This window comes from Hibiscus syriacus, unplaced genomic scaffold (assembly GCF_006381635.1).
Source record: "Hibiscus syriacus cultivar Baekdansim isolate YM2019G1 unplaced genomic scaffold, ASM638163v2 tig00111427_pilon, whole genome shotgun sequence".
In the NCBI taxonomy this organism is placed as follows: domain Eukaryota; kingdom Viridiplantae; phylum Streptophyta; class Magnoliopsida; order Malvales; family Malvaceae; genus Hibiscus; species Hibiscus syriacus.
The window spans coordinates 1612594-1625729 of NW_024063088.1; the positions used below are offsets into that span (position 1 = coordinate 1612594).

Sequence of the window (13136 nt, forward strand, 5' to 3'; positions counted from 1 at the left end):
TTGAGCAATTTTTTCTTCAATCTTCTTCTTCTTTGAGCAGGTGTTATGTGGATGGAGTGTTTCCAATGCTTGAGGTGGTATATCCAGTATTTATTCCCTTTTTTGATGAGACATTCTTTTGTTAGTTAATGTGAATGTAAATAAATGAAAATAATAAAATGCAAAATATGTTTAAATGCATGATGCATGAAATGTTCGAGGCATTGATCCAAAAACACGTATGTTATTATAAATAATCCTTATTGGGACAAAAGTGTTATTTCTTAAGAGACAAAATAGACCCCAAACAACTTCTAACAAGTTAATTAGTCTTCTACCTTCGTTTGTTACCGGTTGGATACCCTATCGAACCACTACGGCTTCATTGGCTAAACCGTGCAAGTGACTAGTTACTTTTTTTTACTTGTTCCCAAAAGTATCGAACAACTGCATCTCTAGCTTTCATCATTTGTTGAACCTGTTCCCTAACAGAAATGCTATTGGAGCCCTCCATCGATGGGTTCAGTTGCTTGTTTCTTGAATTCATCAACAATGACCTCCAATCTCAGCTATCGTTTTGTCATCTTGTTCTTGTTGTCTTTTGAAGGGACTCTCCAGGTCAGTAAACTTTTTCTCGTCTTTCCCCTGTAACCTTTGCCAACCTATTTTTGAAAAGTTGACTTTTGATCTACTTAATGGTGGGCACCACGTCTTCTTAATTGAATATGACATATAGTTGTCTTGCAGATTATCTTCCTTTTCTTTCTGAGTCTTTTCTGACCATAGTTGGACCCCTGCGTTTTCATCTCTTGTATTATAACCCCTCTGTCCATTAATGCAAATTATTTATGTTTAACGAACATGTTTTTTTATATCAACACCTCTTTTGAATGATGTAAATGATAAAAATAAAATGAAAGAGAACAAAAATGGAAGGAAAAAGTTAGTGAGGTAAGTAAGGATAATAATAAAAAAATAATGAAAATAAAAAGTTCTACCCCACATGATATCTACCCCACATGCTTATTATTCCTACACGGACATGATCTCTATCCCGCATATTAATTTTGAACAAGTCCTAACCGCATATCTTTCTAGTTCGCATGCTTCGAACAAAAAGTAAAGCAGGAAATAACTCAAGCATCTTAGGTTTTGAAATGGGGTTTCAAGGTGGGCTCTAATTCCCTGTAGTCTCCCAGTTTAGGTTCTAAAAAGGGTACCCGAGTTCTCTTTGCTGGTGTCCCCTTGAGCTTGCCAGACCCTTAGTCCTAAGCCCATTACAAGCTTATGTGAACTAAGTTAAACTCGAAAGGATACATTCCTTTATGTCTGCACAGATAATAAATTTACACGAAGACATAAGGTATATGAATCCCGAAGGTTACTTGCTAGGCTCGCACAGAGAATAAATTCTCACGAAGGCATCACTTTCGCCCCACTTAAAAGGGTTCAGAGCTCGGGTGTAGAGCCTTAGATGGAAAAAGTTAAAAAAATGAAATCATTTAAAAAAAACGTCAGTACAACTATTTATTTGAAAAATAATCAAAGATAAATAATTAGAATCGAATAAATAAATTAAAATTTATTATTTTCGCTTAAAAAGACAATCGAAAATTAATTCTGGCCTAACCCACTTACCTATCCCCAGTGGAGTCGCCAAGCTGTCACAACCGTTTTTCGGGTGGGCATGAAATTAGGCTTCGACTTGAATAAAATGTTAGAGTCACCACTGATCATTTATTTTTAAAGAAAATTTGGTTGATCGGACACCATCTTACCTGATCTGCGTTTTGCCAAAAATATGTCGGATTCAGGAGTCGGTTATAGTCAAAGAAGGATTAACACCCTTGAAATGCCCTTTCAATACCATTTAATTTGTCGGTTGTCTTAGTTGCGAAAATTTAAATTTAAATTGAAATTTAAAACATTCGATTCAAATTACTTACCTTTGATTGGTTAAAAGTATCCCTAAAAAGTCAAAAATATTAGATAAGAAATAATAAATAAATATTAAATAAATCAAAGTAAAAAAATAATAAATAAATCAAAGGAAAAAAATAAAAATAAAAATAAAAAGTATTAAATAAATCAAAGGAAAAAAATTAAAAGTAATAAAATTAAAATAATAAGAAGTAAAACAAATAACACAAATAAATAAAAAATACTAAAATTAAAAGGAAAAATTGAATAACTAAAATTAAAAAAGGAAAAAAATGAATAACTAAAAATTTAAAGGACCAAATTGAAATAAATTGAAATTGATGGATTAAATTGGTAATAAAAATAATCTACAAGAGAAAAATAAAAAGTTAGGGGGCCAAATTAAAAAAATATAAGAAATGTAATAAGGGATTAAATTGAATAAATTAAAAATTCAGAGTCAAAATTGAAACAGATGACCAAAATGAATTACAATTCAAAACATGAGGTACTTGTAACACCCTCAACCCGTATCCGACCCGGATCCGAGTCCGAGGTGTCACGTTGACTTTTCAAAACTCTTTTCTTTACAAATTTCCCAAAATCTTAAATTCATCATTTGAGAAAGTGAGTACTTTTTAGAAATAAATATAATCAAATTGTTTTACAACTCAATCAGAGCATATTCAATCCGAATCTTGTAACTACATGCCAACTAAATTCTATAATATAAAATACATATACTCCATATGTTTCTGATCTGATATTCGTAAGGAAGATGCTAACCTGTCTTGCTCCTCTTAGCTTCTCTTCTCGTTTATGTAACCTACGTGTGAAACAATCACACGCCAAGTCTATGACTTAGTGAGGCATTAAAATTATAAAAGAACTCTAACTATTTACACATGCATGACCACATCATCTTATAAATCATATCAGATTATCTAATAAGAAATACATACATACATACATATAAATCAGCATTAGTCACTTACCATTTAATCACATAACACATATACTTAACCTTTTTAATCATATAATATACCCATACCTCATCATGTTCTTTCTATAACATTTATCATATCACAACATATATTTGTTATTATCTCTTGATTAGTCTATGTACATATGTGAGAACTATAGATATGTGAGTCTCTAGAGGTTGTGCACTAATGCTGTCACCACAGCTCGTATAAATGCACCAAAGTGCCACGTATAATTGCACCAAAGTGCCGCGTAGAATTACACCGAAGTTCCATATAAAATGTCCCTAAGGACCATGCAGAAAATTCCTTAAGAATCATATACATATACAAATGACCAAATATGTGTCTCAAAAGACCTCATATATGTTCCAAAGAATACATATATGTCCCGAAGGACCGCGTAGACCCTTGACTCTTGGCATGCCAATTATACCTCTAGCTCTCTTGACACATAACATGGGCATTAATATTTAGATTATCTCACATTCACATATACATGTAGTCTCATAGTTCTTCCACATAACTCATTATCAGATTTCCATAAAATCACACATAGTCACGTAGTTCATTTCCATACAGTTCACATGTACATATACTCATATAGCTATTATCATTTCTCTTGTAATCACATAGATCACATCTCATAACATACATCATGTACATATAATAACTTATCGCATATCATATAACTTATGGTTTGTACTTTTATACTCACATAATTTATATACTAATTTCATATATTCCTTAGTTCAATTTCACATAGTTTATCACATATACATGCATTCTCATAAATTATTATCAACTAGCTCCTATAACATCTTCCTATGGCTTCATTTAAGCCTATAAATCTTTCTCATATAATTTATCTCTTGTTATCATATGTTTATATTTATCATATAACACAACTTTTATTGCATATTTATATCGAATTCCTACCTCACTAATTCATAATATAATTTATATCGTATCATTTATCTTATTCTCTATTTCTTGGTATGCACTTATGTTACAGAACATATGTCATATTTATAAACATATATCTTATATTATATGTGTATATCATCACTTTATATACAAGTTTACTAAGTGATATATTATTCCTAGTTCATTTAATAATTCAATCTTGTCTAGTTTTCTTAAGTTCTCATAAATCATATAATATCTAATATACTAATTCTCATAATTGATCATATAACTTATATTTGTTCTCTTACAACTCTTCATATCCATATATTTTCATTTTCATATATTACAAAAAAAATCTTATCACATGACTTATCCTTTATACTCATATAATTTCATATATATTCTTATATCATCATATAATTTATGTAAACATATATATTATTTATACCGGTTCTCATATCTCATCACACTAACATAAATTCATACAAATCATGTCTCACATAAAATAACATATTACTCATACACCCATAACAAACACATACTCAAGTTCATGAATTCATGCATAATAATATCGGAAATAGACTTGTCGCAAATCTTATTTCCATTAAACATCATATAATATCTAATATGCACTCACCTGGCCTCAATAGTCAATCAATCTCTTATCTTTCCCTTGAACGATCTTACTTTCCAAATATTCTGGAATTGTTTTAAGCTCATAATCTACATAAATATACATTTTAAGATAATTTTTAGATACCTACACCTTGTAATTTGATACTATCAACTTAAACAAACTTAATAAACCAATATTCACATTTTTCCTTTAGGGGGTATCGATACCCTACTGGGGGTATCGGTAACCTCATGACATTTTGTAATTTTTCGTTCAAGGGGGTATCGGTACCCCTCTGGGGGAATCAGTACCCCTATGACATTCTGAAATTTTTGTTTGAGAGGGTATCGGTACCTATTGAATGGGTACCGATTCCCCTAGCCCAGAAGTCATGTTTTGAGCTTGAAAATCACTTCATTTTCAACTCCATACTTCATACTTCACTTCCTTTAATATACCTAACTTTCATACACATACTTAAACTCATTTCTACTCCATAATCACTTCTTTAAACTTAAAATTCTATCATTTACATGGCATTCAAGATTGACACTAAATTTCCAACGTGTTCTAAATTTAATTCTAACACCTCATATTTCCTAATTAGCTTGATGACAAGTCAAATTTAACTTCCAACTTCAATTACTAACTCTTTTCCAAGATTTCAACTTGAAACCTCTTATTTTCAATCTCTCATAACTTGATAATCTTTGAGTTTTAATCCATCTTAAGCTTTCCTTAATCTTTTCTATCACTCTAAGAATCAAAACCAACATTAAAACAAAAGAATTAATCAACTTGGAACCAATTTACCTTTTCCATGGAGCTTACGAGAAGAGAAGAGAAGAGAAGAGAAGATAAGAGGAAGAAGATAAAACAAGCTCCATAATTTTCTTTCCTTTCTCTCTATTACCATGTGTTGCTCTCCTATATAAAGGGAGAAATAAAATCCTTCCTTAGAAAAGACCATTTTACCCTTATTACTTTCAAACTTTGTTATTAAATCCAACATCAACATTTTTCATTTAAGTCCCTAAACTTTTAATCTTTTCTGAGATTGGTCACTAAATTTTAGAATCTTTCAATTTAGTCATTAACCCCAATTTTGGGATATTACAGTACTGCATAAATATTTTAACTATTAATTAATTACATAGTGGCCCCTCCTCTATAAATAGTCCAAAACCAAAAAATATCATTTTTACCAAACTATAAGAAAAAATCTCAACACCTCTCCCAAATGCTCTCCGGAAAAATTCCTTACCATACCCAAAATGTTCCCCCAACCTCGTGAACACGAAACCACAGTCCGATTACCACAAAAAGCCCCAATCGACTTAGATCTAAAAGGGAACTCTCGGGTTTTACCTTTCCCGATGAACTTTTCAACTTCCGGTGGCTCTTCCCTCTCTAGCCGAGACCGACACTCCGTTTAATCCTTGCATTGCTTTGCTTCGACCGTTTTTGTGTTGCTATTTTTCTTTTTTCGCTCGACATTCGTATTTTTACCATATATTGTTTTGTTTCTCTTGGTATTTTGATGGATACTGCGATTGCGTTGCTCGTATTTGTGGTTTTTTCTTGTCGTGGTGTTATGTTTGCTTTGTGTTTGGTTGCTCTCCGATCCTTGTGTTTCATGACAGAATCTCCGGTGGTTCGTTTTCGGTGATCTCGGGATCGTTATCGGTTATTTTAAGATGTTAGTGGATTGTTCGTGGTTGTGGGTTGACCGAACACCCCGTGATGGTTCAGTCCCAGGGATCTCAGCCAGTTGGTAACGCGTTGTTCCTATTGAGATCGTTTTCTGGTCGTTGGATTGGGTCCAGATCTGGTTGCGCAAGTGATATCTTAGGGTTTCGTAAACCCTAGTTTCCTGATCTGTTGTGGGTCGTTGGATCAATTGATATGATCCAACGACTGTTCTGCTTGCGACGCTTTGAAAAATGTTGAAACCCTAATATGGGTGGGCTTGCTGGGTCAGGCCTGCCAACTCGGTTGAGTAGCCAACATCCTTGCTGGACTTGAAGTTGGACCTGGATCGAATTAAAATAAAATAAAATAAATAAAAATATAATAAATAAAAAAATATAAATAAAGATAAATAATAATAATAATAATATATTATATATATTTTCAAAAATATTTTCCAAAACTATATAATATATGTTTTTCAAAAATATTTTAAAACTATATATTATATATATTTTTTAAAAATGTTTTCAAAACTATATATTATATAGTTTTCAAAAAAAACTCAAAACTATATATTATATACGTTTTCAAAAATGTTTTCAAAACTATATAATATATATATATATATATATATATTTAAAATATTTTTAAAAGCTATATATTATTATATATATATTTTCAAAATATTTTCAAAACTATATATTATATAAGTTTTCAAAATGTTTTCAAAAACTATATATTATATATATTTTTAAAATTTCTCAAAAACTATATATTGTATATATATATTCAAAAACCGATTTTTTTTAAAAAAACTATATGTTTCAAAAAAAATAAAAAACCTATACTATATTATTTAAAAAAAAACTTCGGACGATAATAAGTGTCTACAGTTGTTGAATGTCACCTTGCCACTACAGTAATAAACAACTCACGAAACTCTTTTTTCCATCTCACTATTAGGGATGGGCATGGGACTCGAACCCGACAGATTCTGATTCGGCCTGATCGGGTTGGATTTTTTTTAAAAAAAATCGATTTGGGTCGGGTCTGGTCTGGGTTTTTTTTGAAGTGATGTTCGGGTCGGGTCGGGTTTGGCTTTAAGGTGAAAAATACCCGACCCGATCTGAAAAAATATGTAATTTTACCTTATATATTTAAGAATAATTATAATAATACATATATATATATATATATATTTCAATTAACTCACTGTTTTTATTGAATAAAAATATTTTTTATTATTATTTTAGGTCAGATCAAGTTAAATTTTTAAGTTATATATTAGATCAGATTCAGATCGGATAAATCTTATTTTGGTTAGATTAAATCGAATCTCAAATAGATGATTTCTTATTCTCAAGCCGAATTAGATGGACAAAAAATATGACCCAATCCATGTCTATCCCTATTCACTACAAATCACTAGCGCATTGTTTGTGGGATTGTCTCAGGAAAGTCGTTTTTAGAGAAAATAACTTCAGTGACCAAAAATGCCTTATAATATACGATTTTAACCAACTTTTTTTGGATTTGCCAAAATGACCAACTAAATCGCAATGCGATCGATAATTCGTAACGTGATCTCCGGTATCGCAAATCAGTTTCCAGATTCGCAACGCGAACTTCGACTATCGCATTGCGATAGTCCAAGTTCATGTTGCGATTTACATATTCGCATTGCGATAGTCCAAGTTCGCGTTGCGATTTATTCCAAGTTCGTTACGATAGTCGAAGTTCGTGTTGCGATTTATTCCAAATTCGTTGCGATAATCCAAGTTCGCGTTGCGATTTATTCCAAGTTCGTTGCGATAGTCCAAGTTCGCGTTGCGATTTATTCCAAGTTCGTTGCGATTTATTCCAAATTCGTTGCGATAGTCCAAGTTCGCGTTGCGATTTATTCCAAGTTCGTTACGATAGTCCAAAATCGCAACGACGGTATTGCATTTGTTTCTTAAGAATTTTCTCTAAAAAGATAGTATTCGCGCGGACGTGTCGAAGACACGTATTACCACGACCATGACCCCGACCCCGACCACGACCCCGACCCCGACCCGAGACGAGACGGACAGCGGCGGTGGCAGCGCGCGAGAGACCCCCTTGTTCTCTATCACTCAACAAGAAGTGGGAAAGCCAAGCCTTAAATACCATTCACAATAGTGTTTCCAATACTATGTGGATTGAGCATTACTAACACTTGTTCCCAATACTATGTGGGATTGAGCCTTAAATAGTGATATTATTTTTGAATGTTTTGCTTAAAATTGCAATAATCGCGATTGATTGTAGATTGACTTTTAATTATGACATATGTAATCGTATAATACTAATGCAATTGGTTGCTGATTCAGTTGTTTTAAGGTGCATGATTGTTTATTGTTTCCTGAATAATCACATTGTATTGGAAACAAGTGTTGGTAATGCTCAATCCCACATAGTATTGGAAACACTATTGGGAATGGTATTTAAGGCTTAGCTTTCCCACTTCCTTGTTGAGTGATAGAGAACAAAGGAGACTCTCGCGCGCCGCCGCCGCCGTCCGTCTAGTCTCGTCTCGTCTCGTCTCGTCTCGTCTCGTCTCGTCTCGTCTCGTCTCGTCTCGTGGTCGTGGTCGTGGTCGTGGTAATACGTGTCTTTGACACGTCCGCGCGAATACTATCTTTTTAGAGAAAATTCTTAAGAAACAAATGCAATACCACCAGTCGTTGCGATTTTGGACTATCGCAACGAATTTGGAATAAATCGCAAATGTGAACTTGGACTATCGCATTGCGATTTACATATTCGCATTGCGATAGTCGACTATCGCATTGCGATAGTCCAAGTTCGTATTGCGATAGTCCAAGTTCGTATTGCGATAGTCTAAGTTCGCATTGCGATAGTCTAAGTTCGCGTTGCGAATTTGGAAACTGATTTACGATACCGAGATCACGTTACGAATTATCGATCGCATTGCGATTTAGTTGGTCATTTTGACAAATCCAAAAAAAATTGATTACTCGTTTTTATCTTTGATTTTCTTGTTGTGGCGATAGTAGAATGGCATTAACAATAACGGGGTCCACGATGGAAGGGATGGGTGATGATGGTTGATTCAGTGGCGCATGAGTGGTTTATTTGGAAATTTAGGGATTTCGTACGATGACAAGGGGATTGATTGATTAGTGGTTGCCGTACAATATGGTTGAATAGGTGGACGTATATGAATTTAGAATTAGGGATTTGAGTTTGGGAAATTTAGGATTAAAAAAAATAAGAATTTTAAGATTTTATAAAAATAACAAAAATTAAAAATCAGATCATATTTCGTGTTTATTGAATGATGTTTTTTACAAACGTTATTATTATAAATAATGAGTGACATCTATAAATACACTGTTCTCTCATCTATCATCAACCATAAGATATTTTATATTCTTGTAACGCTAATATTAATATCATAATAATTATAGTATTACAAAAACTAGTGACATCTATCAGCGCACCGTTCTCTCATCTATCATCTTCGTCCTTCCTCTCTTCCATTACTTGATTAGACGATGCAATGTAATCTAAAAAACTGATAATTGTTCATAAATTTGTTATTATTTTGTTTACTTATTTCATACCAACATTTAGACGTAATCAAACTGTTAATTATCATTATTGCAGGACAAAACAACTGTCTATTTGTGATTATCTATGTACAAACCATGCATACAATTCTGCATATGGAAATGGAATTTACCAACATATACAAATCGTTCGTCACTCTCTCTTATATTCTCTAATCCATAGTGGTCAAAGTGGTAATTCTTCCGAGGGAAAAGTTCACCAGATCAGACGAGATCATTCAATCCCGCTGATGAAAAGAGATGCAGACGGAGAGAGAAAGCAGAGCTTGTTGGCATTGGGACCGCTTCAGCCAGGTTCCACCGCTGCTGCACAGTGTCCTAACCGCCTCCGACTCTTCAGGGAACAGAAACGAGACCAAGCACTACGCTAGGGCTCGGTTCAAGTGCTGACAGGCCACGTCTCGTGTCGCACCCAGTCCAAATCGTTGGTGGCACTCGCTCAGCGCCCTCTGGAACTTCTCGCACCCCGTTTGATCGCCGCTGCCTTCTTCCATCTTTACCGTCTAAAACTGTGCCATGATTTTGTAACTCTTCATAGCCGATGACTCATCAAAAAAGCATCCTATAACCGATGGATTAATATCAGAAACTAAATCATGATACAATGTTTCCGCGGGAAGCCGAATTCATTAGACTAGTTGCAGTTTCACATCCTACAAACCATGTAGTCCAAACCAAGTTTTCGAGCTGTAAAATTCATTCCACAACAGATTATTTAAATCAAGAACACTAGAGATATAAAACTTTCAAGCTCATTGATAATTACTTGTGCACACAACTGAACCAAGAAAAGAAATGACAGAGGAAATCTTTTGAATGGTTAAAGCTAAATCATTTTTCTACAAAGAAAAAGGTGAAACCTTTTCTTTTTCTCTTTTAAAATGGCAATAAGAAAAAACTTTTTTAATCATCTGGTATCAACTGGCAGAAGAATCATAGATTATTGATTCAAATTTGACTAGTAATTACTTGATTCATTCACTATTATCGATTCAAATGTACTAGGCCAGGCTCAAAAGGCATTTTCATTGGAAGTCTCTTAATTTGTTGCACTAACCTAGTTTAAGAATCGATGTGCAGGGCTCAGTTGTTGCTGGATCGATAGGGGCTCGGTCGCGCACTTGAAAATTTCAAATTCCTACTAAACTTATCAAACTTCGTTCGCACCTCCGACATGAAATCTAGTGTCAGTCCGTCCCTGATTATGAGCGGCGAGTGATGCAGCAATTCGGTGAAGATGAGCTAAAAACTCATATTAGCAATACAATTACTAATATTAGAACCAAAATAAATGTGGATCCTGACTCAGTTTTATGTTCAAACAAGCTAGCATTAGCAATAGCAAGTTATCCCCACTCCTAGAATAGAACTGAAATAAATAAAAAAGAAAGCCTTTTATATATATATATATATATAAGCATAAATTATTTGCGTTTGGTACTATTTCACAAGATTAGAGAGGATCAATGGAAGGTGAGACAACAATAGCAGACCACTATAGCCTCTATTCCATGGGTCATCAACAAAATAACACCAAGAGCAAAGAAAACACAGCAACACCAAGCATCAACAATAGAATTTACAGAGCATAACCTCAATATATCCACTACAAATTTAAAAAAAAAACCCCATAAAAAGCATAGAAAGTGTTAAAAGAACTAACCTTTAGGGGTAAGAGATGAGGGTTGGAGCAGCAATAGACGGCGTACGAACCACCAAAGAACAACAGCAGTGGACTAATCGACAGAGATAACAGCAACACGAGTATAAACAATAGCAGCGGCTAGGGTCCCAAATGGCGAAAGAAAATAAGGTTTTTGTCTGCAAATAAGTGTCGGTAAACTACATAAATAATCACTAAAACATAAATAAGTTTTTCTTTTCCCTAATAATATTTCAAAAATAATAATTAAATTATACCTTATCATTTTATAAATAATTATCAAAATATGAATACGTTTTTTTCCTAATGATATTTCAGAAGTAGTGGTTCGATCATTAACATTAACTTATAACCTACATAAGTAATCACTTAAATATGAACAAATTTATTTTTCCCTAGCAATGTTTCAAAAGTATTAATTTCATCATTAATATTATCTTTTTATAACAAAGTGATCACCTTATTATTTTATAAATAATAATTAAAATATGAATAAGTTTCTTTTTTTAATAATATTTCAAAAGTAATGATTCGATTATTAACATTAACTTATAACCTAATCATCATCTTTCACATTTATTCTTCTTGAAAAACTCAAGTAAATTTCCACTCCATTAATGATAGATTTAAAACTATTCTTAAAGGGTAGGTTCACATATCGGGATGTACATAATCAACAAAAATATATGATTAAGAGAAGAAAAACATATCCATCCTGAATTGAGGACAGATCCGCCACTAACCGGCCCCACCTCTTTTTTACCACCATGTTTATCTCATCCTTTCTTTCCTTTGCTGTTCTCTTCACCTCTCCTTTCTTTCCACCATTACAATGTTCCTCTTCTTTGTTCTCCCCCATGTCTTTCATAACCACGGACATGTCAATAGCTACCCCTTTCTTGCCACCCACCACTTCCTCTCTCTTTTTTTACCATTCATCTTACCTTTTGACCCCATGATCTTTTCCCATCATACCCATCATCTTGTTTTGCATTTGTCCATGATCGTAACCAAATTCTTCATCATCAAACTCATCATCACTTCCACTCTATTAAAAAAATCTGCGTTGTTAACCTTAAAAAATGTTTCTGGATCTCTCATCAACTTTCATCATCCTCGGGCAAGTGAAACTGGACAGATTTCTGGTCTTTGGGAGGGTTCCTTTCATCATTTATTGCATATGTTGTGGCGGCATAAATTGTTGTCCACCTTTCTGCTGGTCCTTTGGTTCATTTCGTAGTGCTAATGTACTAGACTACTAGCTGCTCCATCACACAAAGCATTTCAGCCATTTGTCTTACTCTTACATGAACTCGTACACGTATCATTTCTTGTTTTAGTTTGCTCATTCCACGTTTACTCTTGCAAAGTATAGGAAGTTTTGGGCTATTGGCAGTCACTGCTCTGATGATTTCATGGTTTGGGTTCTTTGTACACGATATATGTTGAAGGAGTTTCTTGAAAAGCATTTCAGGTGATGAAGAACCTTCGTGGTCAGCGTTTGATTTCTTGTATCTCCCCATGGATTTTGTGTATGTTATTACCAAATTTCACATCTTTCTATCATTTATCCGGCTTCTTTCTTTTATCATTTTACATGCATCACAATCGATGGGTTGTGGATAGTGGTCGGTTGATGAGTGGGTGATTGCCGACAGTGACGGTCGTCGAAGACAGAATTGATTTGGGGACGAGATTTTTGAAATATTTTAGAGTTTTATGAATTTTGAGGTATTTTCTAAAAAGAAGAAAATTGGATT

At 33.5% G+C, this 13136-nt stretch overlaps 1 long non-coding RNA gene across 1 annotated transcript; it reads right to left on the minus strand.

The window, feature by feature from the left end:
• Nucleotides 1–9770: 9770 nt before the first annotated feature.
• On the minus strand, nt 9771–11539 carry LOC120163042. Its single transcript, XR_005519610.1, has 3 exons — nt 11377–11539; nt 10771–10955; nt 9771–10275 (listed from the first exon to the last, which is right to left on the minus strand). It is a non-coding gene; the product is annotated as an uncharacterized LOC120163042 (long non-coding RNA).
• Nucleotides 11540–13136: the final 1597 nt, after the last annotated feature.